This window comes from Aythya ferina (assembly GCF_964211825.1).
Source record: "Aythya ferina genome assembly, chromosome: 1".
In the NCBI taxonomy this organism is placed as follows: domain Eukaryota; kingdom Metazoa; phylum Chordata; class Aves; order Anseriformes; family Anatidae; genus Aythya; species Aythya ferina.
The window spans coordinates 35,151,064-35,176,296 of NC_140296.1; the positions used below are offsets into that span (position 1 = coordinate 35,151,064).

At 34.7% G+C, this 25,233-nt stretch overlaps 1 long non-coding RNA gene across 1 annotated transcript in view; it reads right to left on the minus strand.

Annotated features, from left to right (window-relative positions):
- LOC311430030 overlaps positions 1 to 25,233 on the minus strand; it is a 74,452-nt gene that overhangs the window by 44,964 nt on the left and 4,255 nt on the right. The window contains exon 3 of the long non-coding RNA XR_014688503.1: positions 24,537 to 24,815. This is a non-coding gene — a long non-coding RNA (uncharacterized lncRNA). The remainder of the gene's footprint in view (positions 1 to 24,536; positions 24,816 to 25,233) is intronic.

Below are 25,233 nucleotides of genomic sequence, written 5' to 3' on the forward strand. Positions count from 1 at the left end.
GGACAAGTATAAAGACATAACATTTCTTCTTATGACTGCCTGAGTTTGTCAGATCCCTAGAATATGTGGCATTTAAAGAGTCAAGTGAGAATAGCCAATAGTCAGGGAGCCAGACTACCAATAGTCAGGTAGTCACTTGGACATTAGACAATTGCTGTAATAGCTAAAATCAACTCAGACCAAGACAAGCCCAGATAACTGCTGAGACCCTGCAATGTCAGGTCAATACAGCTTCTTCGTCCTTTTACAAGTAATTGCACTAATCATATTTAATGGGCTACAGGTATATCCACGAGAAGAAGATAAAATGTTATCATTTTTCTTTTATTAGTTCCTATGCAGCCAAGAAAAGTTAATTTCAGTTATTAGTCTTGAAAGATTCTGTATTTTCCATCTTTACATTTTATATCACCTGCTGTTCATAAAAAGCAAAAATTCAGCTAGCTCTGTGATTCACAGAGTATTGGATTGGACTCCATCTTATTCCAAACCATTTATCCTCCTCCAGCCTCATTGTTAGGTTAAGAAATGCAAGAGACAGAAGTTTTGACAGTCAAAATAAGTTAGGAAACCTGACATGTCCAACATGTCTCTGTTTACTATATGGTATCCATAAATTCACATCTGCTGTAGCTAGAAATGGAAATTTAGTTGAGTCCTACATATTGTAGATGCTGAGTAAGCAAAAGTCAAAATACTGCTGAAGTAAAGCAAACAATACAAAATGATTTATATGTGCAGTGTCAGTATCCCAGGTGGATAGACATGAAAACATCTCAGAAGAGACAAAACATTGAAAATATATGGAATATTTCCCCACAGAGATGCAGATGGTTGCTTGTCTTCTCTGCCGTGTTTTAAACTGTTAGAAGTAACTGTGTCTTGGAAAACAGGCAACATTAATTCATCCATATATACCAATATGAGAAATTCAGAGGGCAAAGTCTCCGAGTTGTTTAATGGTGGCAGGAAATAGGTGATGCTTTGCATGCACAATAGCAGACATGATGGCACATGGGAGCTCTGTTGGGGTTTACTGGCAACAGTAAAATATTTTTATTTACAATCTGTCTGTTACCTTCATTAGTACCAGATACTTCAATAGGTGATAGGAATATATATGTATATATATGCGTGTATACATATATATATGTTACACTTTATATATGTTTCTGATTCAGTCTATTTATTATTCTGCCTTATTGCATATAAAATATTTTTGTGTACAGCATACAGCAGCAATACTTTTATTTATAGTAAAGTGATGAAGGTCAGATGGCTGAAGTGCTAGGTAAAGTGAAATCAGCTTGAATTTGTTCTAAACATGTATTATTTTATATACTCTTGTTTTGGTCTGGTACTTTGGGATGAGTGGGATGGGGTTATTGTTACCATATACCATTCCAAATAAAACTTACTCCTTGCTTTTGTTGTTGTTGTTCTGCATTGTCTAGAGACTTATATCTCAATATAGTACATCAAACACTTTAAAACGGAAATGTGATTTTAAATACCAATTGAAAATGTTGTATAAGCATACTTCTATGTAAACTTACAGTTTTGCAAACTTATGGTATGAGGAACCTAGACTGTAATCTTACTAGGGTGCAGTGCTTCTCAGGAGAAAGATCCCATGCATGTTGTTTTGGAAACCATTCAAGAACAACTCTATCATTTTAAACTCAACCATTTTAAAAACAAATCTGCTACTAGTGCAATTTGAGCTGGAGTAGAGACATGAAGTACTTTTAAAGCTTAGATGAAGCTTGTAAGATAGTAGACAGCCTCATTTCCATAGCAGCCAAATTTTATGAAGCCCTAAGCCAATTATTTAATTAGCTAATTTGCTCAGTCACAAATAATTTGCACGTAGCTCTAAATGTCAGATTTGAAAACACTAGGGAGAGTTAGTCCTAGTGGAAAGTATATTATTGAGACTTGAATTCCCTTACAAGGTTTTTTCAAGAAATCTCAACAGGTTTGAGAGATAGAGATCAGTTTCCATTGGTGATTACATTGAGGAGTGGGGAGGAAAGAGGAGAAAACAGTAATGTAGTAATGTGAATCTTAATAGATAATAAATGATGAGTTTGGTTGCTTAAATAATGTTCACAGATATACCGTATCTCTATTATTTCATTTTAATTAATTGAAAAATTTCTGGGCCTTTTCATGTTCATAAGACAAGCAGACTTACCCACTTTCCCACCAATATTAGGAAAGGTGATTTTAGCACTCTGGAGGAAAAAGAGTGTTTACATTTTCCTTTAGCATGTATCCTTTCTAGAAATTTATTCTGTACCAATCTCCAAATCTATTTTGTTTTCCAGAATTCCACGTCTACTCTGCTCATTAATCCTTTGTTCCTGCATAGTGCTACTTTTCAAACTGTCCTGCCTCCTAGTCTTGTGTGTGCTTTTCCTGTAGTTCTTTCCATTTTCCAGAGTGAGAAGAAAGCAAAAGAACTTCAAAACTTCCAAACTGTCTTTTGCCCCCTTGCCAATGTACTATAACACTAAGAAAACTGGTGAATTTCTTCAACGTAGCTTTTGCTACTGAGTGAGAACAGCCATTCTAAAAAAAAAAAAATGTCTTTCTAAGAACCCATATCCCCACCAAATCAGGTAATTTAAGAGACATTCCTGAGTGCTGGTAACAGCATGGTCATAGGGAGGTTAGCACAGTGAGAGAAGCTTTGGAAGAGTTCCTTGTGGGTTAGCATTAACAATTTCTCCCCATCAACTGACATTCCCACAAACATTTTCAAAATATCCTTGCAGAAGCTCCCATTCCCCACATAGCACAGTTTTTACATGTCTTCTAATTAGATCTCATTTTCCTTAGCACATTTTTTCCACTTTGCAGATACTTCTCTCTCTGCACAGATACATTTGATTTCCTCTATTAAGACTATAGGTATTGAGTTTTCAGGAGAAAAGATAAATACTGCTCACAAGTTGGATGACAAAGGCAAATCAAATTCAGCCACCAACATGGCTTTTGTAAGGTCTGAAATCCTGATTTCTGAATACTAAGTGATTGCACAGAGATATCTGAATGTTTTTGTTCTTGATGGTTGTGTTGTTGTTGTTTATTTATTTTATTTTATTTTAGTTTAGTTTATTTTTCCTTTCTTTAATGAGCTTCTCTGTGCAACCTGTCCATTTAGCAGTTACAGTCAGGTACAGTTAAGGAAATATAATTTGGACTCTTCAGCCATGAAGGACTTCATGTACTAGGGGATGTGTTAAATGTTACATATAAGCAAATTGTGTTCACTTCAATTTTGCATTTGAAAATGGTCAACAGAAACACAGCACTGTGGAGAAAGCAAGAAGTTTTCCTGCTGTTGTTTTCTGTAGGTTCAAAACAGTGTCAATAATCCAGCTACATGGACACATACACATATACCAGACTTCTTCAGCTAGCATGTGTAACATAATGACATATCTTGTAATTTCCTCTCACACAAACGCTCCCACAGACACACATACGTAACTCCATTCTTTTTCAGCTATCACAGAAATATATGGGTTTTGCTTCACAAATACAGAAAACAGGCTGCTAAGCTACTGTTATTATCTCTATTCTCTGTTTTACTGTGTTTGTCGCTTCTAGAGACAAAAGGATAATTAAAATGCTTCTGTTATATTGTAAAAAAGCTAATTAAATAAAGTTAAAAATAATATCAGCAAATAAAAAATTATCATAAACAACAACAACAAAAGAACAGCACTCAAGGCCAAACAAGCAGATGCCTATCAATCCCTAATCTCTCTAGTTTTACACATAATTCATCCCTTATATAAATGCTAAAGGTAAAATTGGCACAAAGGACATAGATGTTTATCCCCAAGCCACAGCAATAAAGCTGGCTTCATGTGGTGTGATAAGTAAATGCAGATACATATTAAAGGTATTATTGGTGTACTACCTTATTTCTTTCACTTTGTAGTCAAAACCTTCCATCTGTTGTACAACATTAAACTCCCCTGTTTAATCTCCTCATTGTTTAATTTTTATTTATTTTTTTTTTTTCAAGGACCAGTTTCCATGTTTTAATCTCTTACAGTAACAACTGTCCACCTTGTCTATGTCATTCTCTTGCAGTTTCTTTATCATCTACATATATCTGCTGTGTATAGTATATGCAACATCTAGGTATATCTACATATTATCCAGATGAAATATAGGAGGAAAAATATTATGACAAAGAGTCATAATATTTTCTCTAAATATTACATAAGTATACAATACAATGTGTGTACATCGGAAATGTATATACTAATGTTTCGTAACAAATAATGAATTTTGTTGGTGTATGACTTTATACAATAACTTTATGTGTGCATGACTTTATGGTATATGACTTTATACTTTGATATGATGAAAATGCTCTATATTTGAATTCAGCTGAAAATGATGATTACTATTTTTAAATATATAAGAGTTTGACCAAGAGAAATTACTCATTTTGGCTGCCGTTTTATTTGATAGATACAAATTAAGTGGTTATCTGCTGGTTTGTGTTCTTGCCCTTCTCTGGACATATTCCAGGGCCTTGATGTCCTTCTTGTACTGAGGGGCCCAAAACTGAACACGCTACTCAAGGTGTGGCCTCACCAGAGCAGAGTACAGGGGGATGATCACCTCCCGGGTCCTGCTGGGTCCTACTATTCCTGATACAAACCAGGACGCCATTTGCCTTCTTGGACATCTGGGCAAAGTGCTGGCTCATGTTTAGCCAAGCATCAACCAGCACTCCCAGATCCTTTTCTTCTGCACAGCTTTTGAAACACTCTGCCCCAAGCCTGTAGCGTTGCATGGGGTTGTTGTGACCAAAGCCTGGTCACTGGCACCTGGCACTTGGTTTTGTTGAACTTCATCCCATTAGCCTTAGCTCATTAATCCATCATGTCCAGGTTGCTCTGCAGGGCCTTCCTACATGCCAGTAGAAGATCAACACTTCCCCCCAACTTGGTATCATCTGCAAACTTACTGAGGGTGTACTCGATTCCCGCATCCAAATCATCAACAAAGATGACACTGGTAGCAATACAGCCTTATATATTATTTTGCTGTTGTTGTTGCTGATGATGTTTTCTTATGACTGCGATATAGAACTGGTTAGATAGCTTTAATTAGTACTGGTGGCAAGCTGTATTGTGATATTTTGGAATTTCTCTCTGTATTTCACTTTTGCAGGAATCTATGACTTTGTTTCTCTTTCCTTGATTTAACTTAAAATTTATTTTAAATGAAAAAAAGATGACTATGGACATTTTAAAAAGTTGTATAATCTTAATTAGGGAGAATCTATTAATTTATAAAATTAAATCATTGAAAGAAACCAATTTGACTAGCAGAGCAGTAGTACATGCATCTAAAGGTAAAAGAACAGATCCTCAGCTTGTCATGACAGCTGACATGCCAAAGAGATAGCTTTCTGCACTACCAAAAGCTAGTCGCTCCCAATAAAGGTGTTTTCCTGAAATCATGTAAATATTCACAGGAAAGATATGGGTGAATTGCCTAAGGAAACTGTTTGAATCTCATGCTCATGCAGACATTTTGAAAGGTGTAATTAAAAGGAAAACATTCTAATACAGGGGATAGGGGACAGTGCATATCAAAATGAATGTGTTAATAATCAAGAGTCTCACAAGCATAAGAAGCTGCCAGTCCCCTCTAAGATAGATGGGAAGTTTAAAGACTTGTAAATACATTGAGATTGGGTTTTTACTGTACTTGAAGCTGATTTGAGTAAGTTTACTTCAAAATAAAGGTAGAATTACCTGTCTTAAGGCTATTCTCATCTTACTCATGATTTCTGGAGGCTATAGCAAACACAACTTTTTAATTTGTTTTCTTCTCAAGAGTGAAGACAAACCATTAGAAGACAAGACGATGGAGGAAATGTGTATGAAAACAGTAGTTTGACAGTCTCACATTTTGTAAGGTGTTTTAATTAACTTCATAAAATGGGATTCATCTCACATATCTTCAGACAACTAAAAAGTAATTATCTTTGTCTGTGCCAGTCATCTAATTTCCCATTCTTGGCTAAGAAATAGGCAGTTGAATCCCCTTCTAAAACAAGTCTCTAAAATCTCCCTTTGGAGGTGTCAGTATCCCTCCACTCACTGTATATAGGGAACCTTGGATTACCAGCTTAGATTTAGGTGACTCACTGGTACCTAAACTTAAATGAAATGAATATCATCCATTCTCCCTGTGCAGCTATTTATATTCTCTCCCAAAAAGGCAACCCTAATATGTCAGTATAGAATCACAGAATCACAGAATTGTTTAGGTTGGAAGAGACCTCTAAGTTCACCTAGTCCAACCTTTGACCTTACACTAACAAGTCCTCCACTAAACCGTATCACTAAGCTCTACAGCTAAACATCTTTTAAAGACCTTCAGGGATGGTGACTCAACCACTTCCCTGGGAAGCCTATTCCAATGCCTAACAACCCTTCCAGTAAAGAATTTGTTCACATCCAACCTTCCCTGGCACAACTTTAGCCCATTCACCTTTGTCCTGTCACCAGGCATGTGGTAGAATAGACCAATCCCCACCTCACTACAGCCTCCTTTAAGGTATCTGTAGAAAGCGATAAGGTTGCCCCTGAGCCTCTTCTTCTCAAGGCTAAACAACCGCAGCTCCCTCAGCTGCTCCTTGTAAGACTTGTTCTTCAGACCCCTCACCAGCTTCAATGCCCTTTTCTGGACACGCTCCAACACCTCGAAGTCTGTCCTGTAGTGAGGGGCCCAAAACTGAACACAGTACTCGAGGTGCGACCTCACCAGAGTGGAGTACAGGGGGACAATCACTTCCCTAGACCTGCTGGCCACACTGTTTTTGATACAAGCCAGGATGCTGTTGACCTTCTTGGCCACCTGAGCACACTGCTGGCTCATATTCAGTCGACTCTCAACCAATACTCCCAGGTCCTTCTCTGCCAGGCAGCTTTTCAACCACTCATCTCCCAGCCTGTAGTGCTGCTTGGGGTTGTGCAGGCACTTGGTCTTGTTGAACAAGGTCTTAGTCTATCCAGATGCTTCTGCAGAGCCTTCCTACTGTAGAACAGATCAACTATTTGACAGGGTTTTTTTCTTCTGTTAAATAGTACTAGTTTGTCATACACACTGTATAATAATAGATAAGAATCATAAAACCACAGTATTACTAGTCTGTAGAAAGTGATGCTATGAACACTCTGAATTTTGTTTTTTATTTGTTTATTTGTTTTTCAGTGAAAACACATAAGTTCATGATAGGAGTTTTTTCCAAATGCTAAAAAAATACATAAATAGTGAAATAAGCTTTCTTAGTTCTGATACCAGTTCTTCTGGATAGATTTGTGCCATTCACTATGCAGTAACATCCAGAGAAAAATATTAAAATTAAGCATCACTATGACGACTTAATGAACAAAAGACCTTGTCTCTGACAAATCATGGTTGAACTGGTGTCAATGGGATTATTGCCATTGACGTTCACAAGACCAAAATTTGGAATCTTGTTCTTTCAGACTATGTCAGATCAGAGACTGACATTCTGAATTAAACTGCATACCTATAGACAGATTATATGGAAAATCAAGGCTTATCTTGACTGCATAAACAGTAAAATAATAGAATAATGGAATAGTTTGGTTTGGAAGGGACCTTTTAAGATCATCTAGTCCAACCCCTCTGCCATAGACTTGGACATGGATGCCATGGACATCTTTCACTAGGTCTAACAAGTTTGAACACTTTCAGTGATGGGGCATCCACATCCTGTGTCTCACCATCATCATCTTGAAAACGTTGTTCATTATATCCAATCTAAATCTACTTTCTTTCAGTTTAAAACCATTGTTCCTTGTTCTGACATTACAGACCTTGGTAAAAAGTCTTTTTCTGACTTTTTTGTAAGACTCCTTTAAGTACTGAAAAGCTGAAATATGCTCTCTCTGGAACATCTCAACAACCCCAATTCTCTCCAACTTCTTATATATGAGAGGGGTTCCAGCTCTTGTGGTCCTCCTCTGTACTCACTTTAACAGGTCCATGTTTTTCTTGAACTCAGGCCTCCAGAGCTGAATGCAATACTCCAAGTGAGGTTTCATGAGGGCAGAATAGAGGAGGAGAATCACCTCCCTTGATCTGCTGGCCATGCTTTCCAATATTTTGCTTTCTGTTATTTTCTACAGAGGTGTCTCTGCAGTGGTGATAGACAGTAGTTTAACCTGTCACTTGTAGTGAACTTCTTTTGTTATTGGCTTCTATATTAGGAAAGGTGAAAAAAACAGAAGGCCAACGTTTCTATTCAGGATATTGTATTATCCCATTTTATCTATATAGAGTGGATAAAGGTAAAACTGATATTGGAAAATGAGCAGACATTTTTACTTCCTCTTTGCACTTTCTGTCAGGTCCCTTCACGATATGTTTGCTTTTTTCATTATCAGTGAAATTCCACTTCACAAGTTTAATTTGAACCAAAGTCTTTGTTGTTGCTGTTGTCAAAGTACAAATGACCTGTAGAGCAGCCCAAGGAAAGCTCTACCCTATTTTAGGCAGAGTTCTGTATTTACCATGGTAACTATATCTGGAATACCTAATTTCATCCTGCCAGGTTTTAAATCTTACTTAAAATAAGCATGAAAGTTTGCAGTGAATGACTGTAATGCTTGTGTCCTGACTTCCTAATGCCAACAAAGTTTTGCTTGCCAAAAATAAGCCAAAGCAGTCTTAAAACTGCTCTAACTTACAAGTCAGAAAGTTAGAGGATATAAATTACTGTTTACTCCACTGAGCAGGTACCAATCAACAACAACAGCAAACATGCATACATACACACACAAAGTCAACAACAGGACTGCCATGCCCAGTTCATGAAACAAGTTTAACTCATCAAAGTACACAAGTCAGTTAGTAAGTAAATACATAAAGTGCAACATGTAAATAAATCCTACATTCAAACACCAGAAATAAATAGAATGAAGGAAGCCACAAATGTATATATATATATATATTTTTGATCGAAAATAAATACACAGTGACCTGTCTGGGTATCAAACAAAATGTGTTTGGTTTGTTTGGACTTAGATGACAAAATTTGTCTATGTGGTTATAGGATGTCTGTCTTTAGCTATACTGTTTCCTAATATTTTATTTATTAACCTTCCAAATGAGTTTGACTTTGAAGATACTGTCATAGAAAGCATAAAAAATATATTTTTCAGAAACAGAAAGAATGTATGGTATGCCTGCATGTTTTCAGCAAAGTCAAAGAACTTTAGTTCTTTAGAAAGAACTAAAAAGAATTTTAAAACTAAAACTAGTTTTAGTTTATTTTTTTAGTAAACTAAAAAGGATTTTTTAAAAGGAACTAAAAGTTAAAGAACTAAGTTCTTTAACTTTGCTAAATGAACTTTGCTAAATGAACTGTGTGCTCATTGAATAATTCTGGCCTAAGAGTTTCAGATCTATTTTAGAATTATAGTTTTCTGAAGACACTTCATATTTATAAAGTAACTGACATTTCAACAGCTGCCTCAGCAAAAGAAAAAACACTGCAAGAGCAGAGATGCTTTCTGCTTTCAAGAAGGACCTACCTGGTCAAGAGGTCAAGACCAAGGAACATTGGCAAGCAGTCTGCAAAAGTTCTGAACCTACTCTGTAGATAAAATAACTACTCCTTCCAGAATTCTCATTGGGGTAGATATAGGATATTGAGGGAAAAATCTCAACAGAATGTTATATTATTAACTGACAGTGAAGCGATTAAATAATTAAAGTTTTCTGAGTAACCATTGCTAACATAACCATATTTACATCATCATGTCCTCTCTACTTGCCTACTGAAAATCATTCTGGAAAAAAGAAAAAAAAAAAAAAGTCATTAAAGTGGTTAATTGGAAATAACACTGTTTTTTTTTGTTTTGTTTTGTTTTGTTTTTGTTTTTGTTTTTTCATTTCCCCTCCTCTCTAAAACTCCGCATTTGTTTATCCCAAGACAATGTGTGTGAGGCTTAAGGGATTCACAATAATTAAAAATAAATAAATAAAAAAATCTGGAACTTAATTTCAAAACTATTGTCAACAGCAAAAAGACTGAATACTACCTGAAAGATGAAAATCCCTATATCTCACTTTTAAACCCTCAATTCATTGTTCATCTCCAGTTTAGATTGAAATTGTATAAAGTCAGTAAAAAGCAGTATTCTGTATTCAGAGAAACAACTGAAATATTTTGGGGAGGGTGTTTAAAGAAGCAACAAATAACTTCAGCTTTTGGAAAACACTGAGACATTGGAATATCATAGCTAACCCTAAGGAAGACACTGTAGAAGACATGAGGCAGAAAGATTGCATACTGTGCCTGAAATCTGTGGAAGCATTCAGTAAACATTATGAACTGCATGGTTCAGCTGTATTATATACTCATGATACCCTAGTATGATATATACGTCTACTTATCATGCAGAGAGGGACCAGCTGTAGCTCTTAAGAGCCTAGGGCCCCTTCGAGAGACAGAAGGAGGAAGTACAGGCCTTGAGCAAAGTGCCTAAGAGGCATTATACTTTTGAAAGCAATTTCTTTATCATTCAGCAGAATTATTACTATGGAGTTTCAGGTCAACATATTACCATAAGATGTCAGATCTTATGGGAGAGAGAAAATCTTCTTGAAAAGTGACTAATGTAAAGCACAGACAAAAAAAAAAAAAAAAAAAAAAAGGAATAAAATGAAAACAAATTTATGTGTTACATTCGAAAATGAACCACTGGACATAAAATACTGTCTTCACTCATACTTTCAAGCTTCAGTTCAATTAATTTGGGGCTTACATTAACAACTATTGTCATTCATAATGTTAACGTAACTAAGAGAATCTTATTTGTTATTCTCTATGCCCTTGGCAAACATTTAAACAAACACAGAAATTTGTTTTCATGACACTTGCAGCAAAACTAATGGAAAAGTCGCTATTGCAACCTCTCCAAAATCCAATCAAATAAATGACTCATATTTCAGCTGTTTATTTTTTTTTAACTTCAATTTTTCATATCTTTCATTCAGTTTATTAACTTTAATCAACCCACTGTTATTTACTATTCTACAAAGTATACCCCACTTTACATACAATACACACTAACATAAATTTCTGATACTTATATGAGGCAAATTTTCATTTTCATTAAAATATTCAAATATATATGGTGGTGTTGATGATGACAGTGATGAAGATATCAGGCCCTATTATCATCCCACATACATACACTTCCCACATTTTTCTACTTGAGATTCTAGGAGTTCATTGCATTGAAGGTATCAGGTTGCACCTGCAATTCTTTTGTATGCTGCTATAGCAGGATTGTTATGGAAACCTGTGGGGTATGTGATTTTAATTTTTGTTTCTTTTCAAGACTAGAATGAGTTAAAGAAAGGGATGTTTCTTGCATCTGCATTATTACCTGAATTTAATCTACAAATGAAACAGTGTGCTTTAAAATATACTGATATAACTAAAAATTGGAAAAACTTGGTATATGATTATGTTCTAAAAGTCATCACAACAGAAAACAACAGCAACAACAAAACATCACTATTTTAGCCCCCAAAATACAGACCAAAACAGAAAAACATTGGAACATTTGGACAGTATTAAGTATGTAACTGTAAATGACCCACTGTTAATATTTGATGACACTAGCTGTGACAATAAGCAGTGTCTGACTTACACAATGCTGTGATATCACTGCTAAAATGACAACTGGAAAACATGAAAGGAACTCATACATTTCAGCAGTACAGTTCACATTGAGTTAACTTGAAGACGCCATCACATCCTTCTAAATATACAAGGCAGAGACCATCAGTCTCTTAGGAATCCCAGATACTTTGTCTAGATATGAAAAATCTTAAAACATTTTAGTATTTTATACATTTGTGACTGGCCCCTAAACATGCTATTTATGATACTTATATTACTGAAAGACTATATTTTTTCCTGAATTTATTCTAACATAAGTTAGTTTCAAATGTTTGTTTTTGAAACTCATTTTCACTGTTTTCAAGAGAAGTGGACAAGGCCGGTTTTATTTATGTATTTTATTTTGGTATATGAAGTACTATGGAACAGCCATTAAGTTTTTCCACTAGTCTTTACACAAATAGAGAGAAAATGTAATGTCTGTTCTTATAAAAAAAACAATCTGTTGTATAAAATTTCCTTTATAGATGTCAGTATTATGATGGCCAAAGGATTACAAAGAATTGCGATGAAAAGTAAGTTGGGGTAAATCTCAGTCAAAAATATGCTAAAATATTGTAAATATAAAAAAAATTAAAAAAAAAAAAAATCTATTTCTGTACTTATTTTGACTGTAAAGTGAAGCCTGATATTTATCTACCCTTTTCAGTTAATCTTCTTTCTACTGGTTATCTTTGAGACTAGTAACCTTATGATTCCTTTTAAACTCATCTTTAATAAGCATGTACAGAAGACTAGATGTGGTTTATAATTTGTTTATTAAGTTTCAGACTTCACTGGGGTTTAAAGTCTTTCTAACCCTCTTTCCTTATACTCTATATAAGGATGAAGCAGCAAATAAGAGACTTTGTGATCACAAGATTTCTTTTTTCCTTTAATTTTGAGCATGAATCATTTTACATGTATGGATGACAGAAGTCATTTTTAATTTGTCTTTCACATCATTTAGACATTAGTTAAAGCAATACATTGTTTATTAAGAATTTCATGATGGCTTCTAAATCCACACTAAACCATAAACTTTATCTTGGGTGAAATGTCAAATCTTGCCAAATGTAGCCAAAAATATGAAGTGTTTTATTTTAGTGCCCACTAAATACTTTAAGCAAATGCAAATAAAATCAATTTTCCTTTTCATTATCATAATGCAAAAGGAGAAAGTATTATATAGCCTTCACATGTAAATCTATTTAACCTTGATTAATAACAAAAAGGACTTTTCTTTCCTGCTCTCATCTCTTTCATATCTACCAATATAAGAGTTAAAATGGCTTTAAATGAAAGTTCAGTTGTTAAAAAAATTATTTTTTTTCAGTTTCTTCTTAGTTAATTTTTTTCGTGTATGCACACAGAGAAATTAAAAGTAAAGGTTTTGCAATAATTTCACATTCAACATGCTGTGTATCTTAAACTATGGAGTTTTTTCCTAACTTATTTATTCACATAACTTGTATGTGGCTAATACTGAATACTCCAAATGATTGTACAGTCCCAGTATGATGACACTGCAAAAAGAGTTACTTATTCTTTTCATAGCTTAATAAAATGTTTTTTGTTTGTTTGTTCTGTTTTTTTTTTGTTTGTTTGTTTTGTTTTGTTTTGTTTTTCTTAAGGTAGTATTTACTTTAGATGTCTGTCTTCATTCTCCTGGGTTTCCTTCATGACTCTGTTCTAGACTGATAATGCTACATAGTAAAACAGTAACAAAATATGTATGAATAATAATAGGTGAAGGAGCATTTTAATACCTGCTGCTTCTTCTTCTTTCCATTAAGATATACAAATACTGTAATCATACCACCTCTCCATCTTCTTTTAAATAAACAAAGCAGATTGAATACTTTCACAGTAAACAATTTTTTTTGTTGTTGTTTCACAACAATTCAGTTTTATAGCCTCACGAGGCTTTAGTAGACTATCCTTTAGCTTATTAACCTCAGCAAAACTTTTCTCATTATCTTTAAGATTACACCTGCCAAACAACACTGAAAAAGACACATTATTGTCTTAGTCCTACTCACTGTAGTAGTACTCCTACAATTTATACATCCAAACCCCATATTGCTCTTTCTATGTTTGAGAGCTAGAGTTACCTCTTTGTTGACAGGTCTTATTCCTTTCCAAAGCATTAACTTTCCATTTTCAGTGGGGACGCATTCCTATTTCCTAAATAAACACATTTACTGTATTGAGATTATTATTGAAAATGAAGTATTGTCAGATGTATACACACACAGTGGCCCCATCTTAATTTTTTTGTAATAACTCCACATGACTGCTTATGTCTAACATAGTTTATCACTCCACCACTTTGTGTCATTCACATATTCTAAAATTAATTATACATTTACTTCATTTGTAAACAGCAATAACAATACAAAACCATGAGTTTACCAACTGCAACCACCCCTTTTAATGATGATTTCCACTGACATCCACTTTTAGCTCAGTTCTTATTCTGTTGAGCTTGAACTTTGCACAGTGTCTGCTGGACTCTTCTGGCTCTAAAATCTATGACTTCCTGAACATTGTGGTTCACTTACTTTTCTTGAAGGGCTTTGGAGATCTCAAAGCACTATCCTCAACATGATCCTAAGATATACCATAATGAATATCAAAAAAATATAGTCAAATCCCACACAACGCTACCTCAGCCATGCATATGAAAGAATTATTCACTCCTCTGTGCTGAAGTGGTCATATCTGTTCCTGATGTTTTTCACATCTATCTAAAATGGAGACATTTGTCCCTGGGGGGTGTTTAAGGAAAAGCTTGGACCTGGTGCTTAGAGACATGGTTTATTGGATGATATTGGTAGTAGGGTGATGGTTGGACCAGATGATCTTGAAGGTCTTTTCCAACCTTAATGATTCTATGATTCTATATCCATTGTTCTGAGGTGCTTAATCTTAAGCAAGGCCATTGAGCTAAATTTAAGAGTGTTGGATCAGATATAAGAGCCTTGGAGGAAGATGAATTTAAATGATCAAATAATCCCTTCTGAGCTCAAACTCTATGACATTTTTCATGCACTTCATTTTGACTAGCATGTGGAAAAAAGAAGTCTTTCTGGCTAAAAACAGGAAGCACAAAACACTCTTTTATTTTTTATTTGTAGTCATTCAAATTTTCAATTCCTTCCCTCATCTTGCTATCTTCTTATGTCTGCACCTTTTCCTGCTTGGTTTTTGTCAACTAATTTGGGGCTGCATTTTCAAGACTATCTAAAACTATCATTGTTATGCAGTTTTTCTGACAGATGAAGCCCTCATTCAAAGCAAGATGAATGGGATGTCAGTTTTCCTTATCATGGGATCCCCATTAAGTGATCTAAATGAGAACTAAGAGAACTAGTCACATATGGCTTTAAATAGGAATCCAAATCTCATATAGTGTTGAAGCTACTGCTAGAACACCAAATTTGTCATAAAAAGACTTGTCCGCTTGGAGTTCATTATGGTAAAAGCTAAGAGTGTTTTATCTCGGCACTCTTGAGCCCTCCTATAGTAGGTATGTGTGCTAGTTACAGACCTTGGGAAAAAAAAAAAAAAAAAAAAAAAGTGCTTTTGCAGTGTTTTCTTCCTGCTTTCCTTTGGACTGAATCTCTATGGAATATCTCCTCCTGGCAAATAAGTATTTCTTTTCCTTGTTTGTCTTTTTCAGTTTCTTTGTTAAACTTGGAGGTGTGTTTGCAATGTCAATTCAAAGTCCCTTGAGACTTGGCTGAGACTTGAGGTGAGGTGTTAAACTTCACAAGGCTGAATTGGAACACTTAAGGTGAGAGACAGGGTTTTAATCACTTGCACTGTGGCTGCCACGCTAGAAACTTTGTGACCTCCGCTGAGTTTTCTTTCAGTCAGAGTCCAAAATCAATAGAAGTATTCATGACTGGAGAAATGACTTGTGTTTAACTTTGGCCCCAAAGTTGGGAGGCATCAAAAAGCATATTTCTCTAATATCCAGTTTACAAACTGTGACTCTGAAACCATGAATTTTACTGTTTTGAACTGCATGTTTTCTAAATAATTCAGAACTGCAGCACCATCATTGACAGAATATTTAATCCTCCTGCTTCACATTCTTATTTTCCTCACATCATGAAGATTTGATCTTTTACTAAGTAAAATGCACCTTGACATTTTTGTAAGAAATTCCATTATTATTACTATTATTATTATTATTATCTTAAATATACAGTCTTGGGATTTGGATGGATCACCTGTAGTCTTCCAAATATTTTATTTTAGCATATTTAATACTTATTGCAATGATAAAACTACATATATAAGTAAAATATAAAATATAAAGATAAAATATATAAAGTATTACATTGTGTAGATGTTAGAAAATAAAATGGTTCAAATTTAATAGCCAACAATGTGCTTTTTTTTTTTTTTTTTAATGTAGTCCTGGTTAGCAAGTGTTGTTGAATTGTTCACAGTTTAATGTAGAACACATTGATATCAAAGCTATATTGAGAACAAGCTGTCTAGGCTAAAACATTAATTGGTCATATACGCACTGTAATCATTTATTTTTATTTATAGCATATGTATATCTCACTGCAACCCAGTAAAATATTCAATAAGGTGTACAAATAAACTCCTTAGATTGCGCTGCACACAATTTTGTTGCAATTATCCCAGGGGTATGGGACAGTGACATTTTGATTATTTCACTCATCATCTGTGTACTTGGATATGAATAGTTTTGAGGCAGAAAGAAATGAAGCTGTGACCATAAACACCACATGCTTCCTGATGGGGATCCTAGTCCTGCAATTGTATCTCATCTTGTGACTTTAAAAGAGCTTGTAAATTGTAGGATGATTGTCAATCCTGTTCATGTCTTTTTGTTAACCAGCAAAGTATGCTGTAAATATATGGCAGTAGAGAAAAATGAAAAATACCTTTTTAGGCATTTTTGTGGCCTAATAGCGGGAATTAGAAAAATATTCATCACTTATTATAAAGTGAATCTGAAGCCCAGCCCTGTTTGGTGAAAGAAAAGGAAAAAGTTGATACAGATACAATGTTGTGCAACTCTGATGTCAGAAAATAACTTTCTACAGAAACTTAATCTGTACGCAGCAATATTTCTTCAAGTAGCTATCACTAAGAAACACTAAATGCAATTTCTGGTGATTTGAGTTTGATGCAATATAACAAGATTAAAGGACAAGTGAAAAGTATTCTACATATGTACAAACCATCAGCTGCACAAATATAAGATGGGAAACAACTGTCCAAATGGGAATGATCTGGGAATTATAAAGGATTTCTAACAGAGTGTGAGTCAACTGTGTCATGTTGTTACAAAGAAAGCAAATATCAGACTGATATGTACAGGCAGAATATGCTCTGCAAAACATATCCAGTAATCCTTCTGCTTACTCAGCACTGTTCAAATCTTAGTTGAAATGATGTGGCCAGCAATGTGCCCAGCAAGTCAGATTCAGAGGCAAATGTAAGAGCTGAACTGTAGTTCAGATATGTGGAAAATGCTTTACAGCAGTAAGGACAGTAAGTATCAGAACAAATGTCCTTGGGACCTTGTAAACCTTTTGGAAGCATCTGAGGTTAGACTGAGGTTAGACTGAGGAATCATCATTCAGGAATGATGACACAATGACAGCCAATCCTGCTTTGGACTGAAGAATGGGGTAGATCCTTTCTAGCAACATTTTCTAGGACTAATCACTTTCATTTTCTTAGATAGGTGAAGAAAATGGGTATATAATATCTCATTAGGTTTGTAGTTAGAGACAAAAACAAACAAAAAGATTCTTTTTTTTTTTTTTTCAAAAAAATCTTCAGCAAGACTTTTGAATATAAAAGGTTTTATTTTGTTCTGAATGAAAACAAGCTTTGTTGTTCCTTTGATCTGAAAAGAAGTATGCTTTCCAAAATAATGTTCATCATGAGACAAACTGATTTTTTTTTTCAAGTTAATTTAGTTTATTTTTTTTTGTATGTTTGTTTTTCTTTAATGTAAACTATTTTATCTCTAAAGAACAGAAATCTACACATAAATCCCTGCAGTTGCCTTTAGTGAGCACTGAAAAATTCACTTTCACAAAGTTTGCAGATGTTTCCTTCGATTATTCATAAAAAAATATGTAAATATAATATTGTAGGAAGATTAGTGCAACTGATGGAAGTGTTTATCTACTTCACGCAGTTTAGCAATCCATGGAAGCAGGACAAAGATCAGGGTGTGCTGTCTGACCAGCTTTCCCTTATAATTCATCAGCCAGGCTTTGTCTCTCTAGCAGCTAAAATCATAATGTAAAGGCTTTTTGTTGTTGTTCTTGTTGATGATTTCAGAAAGTCCAATGGGAACTGATTATTATTGTTATATATGTTCTGTTTTCTGCAGACATAGTCACTTTCTTAGTTTTTTTTCTTTTGTTAAGTTCCTGAAAGTGATCTTATTTTCCAGATCATGTCCTTTATTGAATCTTTACTGAAGTTATATCTACAGAGAGACATACGTGATTAAATGTTATGAGATTTATTTACTTTGTTTGAGTAGTGGGAAAAAATACTGCAATAGTCATTTTTAAATTATAATTTCTGACATGAAAGAAGAACGTCAGGATACTATTTCCCTATAGCCCTTTTCAGGCCTGCTAGATGGCTTAGAAAGGTGTTAATATTAGTCAGAGAGAATCAAGACTTTAAATCAAACCTGAATGTCTATCTAAAAGATATATTGTCTCTCAAGCAGAAGATATGAACTTGATGCGTGAAGTATTGGTTCAGATTTTATGGCCTGTTACACAGTTGGTTGGAATAGATAATCATAATGGTCTTTCCATCCTTACAGTATATGAATCTGAATTCAGAATGAGCAGATTGGGAAGCAAAGGAAAACTCAATGAAAGTAAACAATCTTAAAACCAATAAAAACTACTGTAATAGGGAAAAATAAAATAAAATAAAATAATAAAATAAAATAAAATAAAATAAAATAAAATAAATAAAAAAATAAAACCATGCACACAAATAAATGCTCCTTACTTTTTGACTCTCCTTAACAGAGTAAAAATAAATAAATAAATATTTTTTCCCCCTTCCTCAATTTAACTCCTAATTAAGCAAAACAATAATAATACAAAAGTAAGAATCTATGACTTTGAAAGGTGGCCTCACACTTCCTGCTTTCTTACCCATTTCTGTGGCAGCTGACATGTTGGCCAGCTCATTAGGATTTTTGAGATAAAGTAAAAGCAGGCTGGAAACCAGAAATTATGCTTTCTGGCTGAATGATATGGATTCATAAGACTAATAAGAAAACAAGTAACAAATTTTGTGGTGATACATGAATCAACAAAGAACTCAGTAGTGTTTCTTCCACTGCATCTCTTCTGCTGTGCTAATGGTCACAGTAAAAATTTTCTGTAGATAATAAGCAGCAGATAAGAGGAGAGCATACAGGGAGCAGAAACAGTAAGAAGTGGCCATTAAAGTCACAATTAGAAATATAACCTTATCTTTTAACAACAGAGGTGTTAACACAGTAGACTGACCTCTCAGCTCACCACATTGGTGCTTAGAGAGTTCATTTAAAGTAGTCCTCAGCTGGCATGATTGAAAATATCTTTAGCAATGAGAGAGCATAGCATATAGAAGAAGAAAGGCATTAATTGGCTATACCTGTATTACTGGATCTGGGAGTGCTTTCAAGGTAATAGTTGTACTGCATCTCTTTCTCTCCCCTTTGGAAATCCCCCTTCTGCCCTAGATTTCATGTAAGGAAAGGCTGCAGGTCAGACAAGTGGTATAGCTTACTTTAAAAAGACCTCCAGAGTCCTTATTGAAGTACCTCCCAACAGCCAATAGATCACTGAGTTATAATGTCTTCTATTGCAAGCAACTATATTTTGTAATTACATCCCAATTTGGGGAAGCTACAACTTAAAAATATGTTCTCACTCACCTATGTTTTCAATACTGATATCTGCAATAGTGAAACATATGGATATTAGGAGTCTTGTAATTTTTGGACAAATTTTTGGACAAAATTGACAATGTTTATCTTTAGTCTTGTGAAACTTATTAATTAGCTTAAATAGATCTTCTTTCCATTTCCATTTCACTAGGCTGAAGTCTTCTCCAACACAAAAGGTTTTCCAAACTCTTGATCGTATTAGTAATAATTCTGAATTCATATTTCTTTAACACAATGAGAAATGTTTATAGTATTCCAGATAGACCTCACGAGTAACTTGTAAAATAGCATTAAAGCATTATTCGCTCAAATACTCTCAACACCAATTCTGCATACTATAAGGAAATTACCATTATGTTGTGAGGATGAGTACAACTGTGTTTTTAGCAATCAATACGAAAAAGGTAAAGAAAAAATGAGTTAAAAAATTAAAATGGTTATAGCTGAATTAAAAAGTAATACTCTGGTTACATAAAAAAATGTTTGACTTGAATCCTTCAGTTTCTTTGACTTTTCTGAAGTAAGATGTTCTTCATAAATGAAAGCCAAAATAAAAGATTTTGATTTCAATTGTTATATCTAATACATTATATGCATTCATTATGCTTAATATTTAACAATGCTTATATTTATATTTATATGTTTAATGTTTATATTTATATTTAGCAATGGTCAAATAGTTTGAAAGGATATATAATTGTTTCCAGAACTAAATATGTATGCCCTTTGATTCCATAAAATTCATTAAGACATTGACTTGTGTTCTGATGCAAAGTGTCAATTACTCAAAATGTAAGAATTTCTCATTGGATGTCATTTTCTATATTATTGCCAACTCTGATAATACAATTTCTGTAAGGTTGAATCCTAATGACTAAGTAGGCTGCTTCTACCCAACTCATCAACATTTACCATTTTCTTTTTAATGTGCACCTATGATCTTCTTTTGAACAGTGTAGCTGAGGACTGAAATCCAGCAAAGGCTCCTGGGACAATCTTTCATCTAATTTTTGCAGTGTACTTCACAAATATAGAAAGGAAATAACAATGGAAACATGTCTTGCTAAGATATACATTTTCAAGCACAATTTAGAGACAAGTTTTGGCACAACCACCAATTAAGAAATTTTCATTCCCACTGCATGTAGGAATACAATAGAACTACTGTTACTCCACTGTGCAAAAATTGAACACAGACAAATGTTGTGATATAGTGTAAACCTTAGTCTTCCTAAATTAGCAATGGACCTCAAAGGCAAGTACAGAACAAAACCCACAAGCCAGCACAGCACAATGGTGGTTATAGAAGTGCTCTTCCAGTATTGCAAGCCAAGCTATACTTGTGCTAAATACAAAGCAGCCACATCAGTGTGACTCAGTGACTGTACCATGCAGGAGATCTGAACTCAGGGAGGATTTCATCTCTTATATTCCCATGTAATGTTTCTTTCTTTGGGCTCTAAACAGGGCACAAGATTTTGGTCCCAAGAGTTATACCTTGGTGTATTTCACTCGAGGATGCCATCAGATCTCAAAATGACTTACACTTGCATGTGTGTTCATGGAAATGAGAAGTGGAAAGATGAAGAAAAATTATTTGTGATAAAGCTGCTTTCCACTGAATCTTCCTCCAAAGATCAGAGACCTCCATGAATTTTCTGTTATTGTCAACAAGAATCAGAACTGATGTCAAGTGAATTAAAATCATAAATAGAAGGAAAAAAAGCTTCATGATGCTATTTCAGTGGTTTTTAGTTTGTTTGATTGACTGATTATTTTTCTGTTACACCAAGCCATATTATTCACATGACATTTTGCATCATTGCATGGTTGCATGTAAGCCAAATCCTTCATGAATCAATGATCAATCATCCAAGACATTTGGGCTTGGCATTCAGATAAATCCAGACACACAGTATGGCTAAAATAGCATGATAAATTATTTTCTTGAATTATTTCAGTGCTCTGTGCTTTTCATGCATGATGAGATTTGGATTTTTTCCAAACCATTTATTCAGATCTACATCTTTCTGTGTGCTTTTAATACCACTGAAATGAATTTTTCTTGTGATCTCTTGGAGAAACAGAAAATGCAGTGGAAAAGTGGACAACATTGTTGGCAGAAAAATCTGTAATTCCAGATGGAAAATACCATTGTGAGAAAAATCGCATGATTAATGAATTGATTAAAAATAAGTTATACTCTCAAACTAAGCTTACGTTAATAATAAAAGCAGGAACCTTCCTAGAACAGTCCTAGGAACATTCTTAGAACATTTCTATCTTTACATCTAACTGACTGACAAAACTGAATGCTTTACTACTCAGTATAAATTCAATAGCAAAATTTATTTTCCTGAATTTGAACCAGTTAAAGTCTATATAAATCACAGAAAATAAAAAGAAAAAAAATATATTAGAAAGTGTCATTAATACACAATACACTTCTGTTTCTTCACTGATACTTTTCAAAAGTTTCCTTTTGAGTGCTGCTGTGAGGTCCCCCAACAGACATCTCTCCTCCAGACTGCATAATCTCCACCACCCCTCAGCTTCGGTTTACTGGGCAAATGTTCCAGCCCTGACCACTGTGGAAGCCCTCCACTGGACTTGCTGCAGTTTATCAACATCTTTATCCTCGTAGCCTCAGAAAAATAGTATTTTCTACACAAGCCATATTGCTTGTGATCCAACATTTTATTTTTGTGTAACAATTCTTTCTGCAAGGTTGGCAGTCAGGTTTAGTTTATAAGTAAGTGTTAGTATATAGAGACGGATAAATACTTCAGAAAATAATTGTTTACAGAATAAGTAAGCATTCCCAGCAGATTTAACAAGATCTTTACAAAGGAGCCCTATTGCATTCCAATAAATCAGTTACATTACAATGATTGTCCTGGGTGCACCATCCATGGAAACGAAGATCCACTAGATCATTGCTCCCTATCCCTGATAAAGAAGAGATGGTGCAACAATTTGCTAAAAAAAAAAAAGGTCAAAATAATGTCACCTATGGGTAAACCTTCTGAGCTGGACAGCTAAAAATAAGAATAATCTCAGAAATCTGCTATTGAAATGAATAAATAAATAAATAAATAAATAAATAAATAAAAATCTATCTCTATGAAACCTGGCCCAAGTAATCATTTCAAATATGTGAAATAGTAGAGATATGAAGTAAAATACATTCCTGATTTAACATTCAGATTACATATTACTCTTACTCTTAGTAATTATGATGAAAAATATAATGATGTATTATGGTGTATATTACAAGTAGTCTTTCTGCCAAAACTAATGCTTAATTAATAATTATTTTTAGAAGAAGAAAATGCACCAACCAACCAACCAATCAACACAAAAAAATAATATTTTAGCAACAACTAAATCCAGGAAAAATGAAATACCAATGAAATTTGCAATAGCTGCACATCTCATAAGGGTAAGGAGAGAAAAGTATATTAAAATATGTCTCAAATATGAAAGCAATGATTTATTTGAGGTATTAATATTAGTGTTAGGTGCTGAAAAGTTTTCATTCAGCAACAACATGGACATATGCACACATCCTCTCCATTTGCTCTCTGTACCATCCCTCAATCTTGTTTCATCTATCTTTTTATATTCACCCCCTTCCTGCCTGTCTTGAGAACAAATCTTTCAACCAGGCCCCAGAAGTCATGGATTTTCAGAGTTTGTTTTCTCCTCCACCTTACAAGGCTATAATAGTTGTGTCCAAGAACACTTCACTTCTGTCCATCATAATTGAAGATGAGCTGCCACCAAACACTGCTCACCTAGTTATAAGAAGGAGTAATGTATCTGGTGTTGCATAAGCATCAGGACAGCCACCATCTGAGCCACAGATGCACAAACAGTGATGTTTGCTAATGAAGAAGACATATGGAAGATACAGCTAGATAACGACGATCATGAATAACCAAACACATTGAGAAGGCAACTAGATTCTGTGGATGGATGAAACAGAAGTGTGGTGCATAATGGAAAGAAAAAAAAAAAAAGTAATTATTTGGTGTGATTACTTAGGTACTTAGCCTCTATGCTGACGAGCACACTATTTTTAACAAATCAAACAGATTTTTGAATGAAAGGAAGAGAGAATTCAGTGGAATAGACAATTCATATACAGAATCTTGCTTACTCTGTTGAGCAAGCTGTGAATATCATCACTTGTACTCTGGAGGTGACTGGCTCTGCTCGCTGTACAAAGAGCCTTGAAAATTAGATTAGGTACACACCTAAATTAGAAATGGCTAATGTTATTGGGATTATTCCCTTCCAGTTAATACCATTAAAAAGTTTATTAATGCAGACACAACAGGAGCCAGATCTAAATACTAAGCAATAGACAAGTATCTAAAAGCTGCAAGTCAATTTCATCGTGCACAGACTGATAGAGGACAAATTATTCAGCCTTTCTTTTCTCCTAAGGACACTTTTTTTTTTTTTTTTTTAAGTACTGCCTTTTAATTTCTCTTTAGCCAAGTATTGATTTCAGGTAAGTGCTGTGATTTCTGAGAAACACTGAAATTTAGGATTTATATAATGCTGTGTCACCTACATAACACTGTTACTTCTGCTCTTGACAGACATCAGCTCTCTCAACAGCAATCCAGAGCAGTTGCATACATAGATGTTGCAGGAAGAACGGCCGAAACCACGACAGACACTAGTATGGTCAGATCATGCTCCATGTTATTACCCGAATTTAACAGGGGCAGATAGTGTCTCACACAAGATTATAGGTCAAAAGCACTCAGAAAAACAACCACAAGAAAAAAAACCCACCTGCAAGAGAACAACCCCCTTGTGATTAGCAGTCACGTAGACCTTGTCCTTGAAGCCAGCTGCTGGTAACAATATTTTTCTAAATTCCTCAATTGGGCAATGCGGGAACACTGTCATGGGAACTTCTCATAGTTGTCCTGGTAGCTTGGTTTGTTCAGCTGCAGCAAGCCACGGGATCTTTGCTGTTTCAAAAATCCCTCAACACATAGACAGTTTTAGAAGACTGCAAAGCTTTGGGCTTGGAGATGAAAACAGTTTTTTCAAGAAAAACTGGGATTCCTAATTTGGTAACAGAACAAACAAAAGAGAACAATTTCACCTATGTTTTATGAGTGTCTGCCAACCTGACCTCTTGTCTAGAGAAGTTTGCTTCCTGCCAGGGGCTCAAATACAAGATATCATGGAAATGCTGCTAAGAATTGTCTACGCATCAGACTATTACCTTCTGCTGCTCATCCATGTGGGCACTAATGATACAAAGGGGAAATTAGAAACCATCAAACAGTATTTCAGAGCCCTTGGGGGATGGTCATCAAGGGTATGGGAGCCTAGGTCGTTTTCTCCTCAACCCTAACAGTGAAAGGGGAGGATAGGAGGAGGAGTAGACAGATTTTCCAAGTTAACAACTGGCTGCACCACTGGTTTTGGTAACACTCGAATCAGCCTTCTGTGTCTATGTGGTTTCTAAGGGACATAT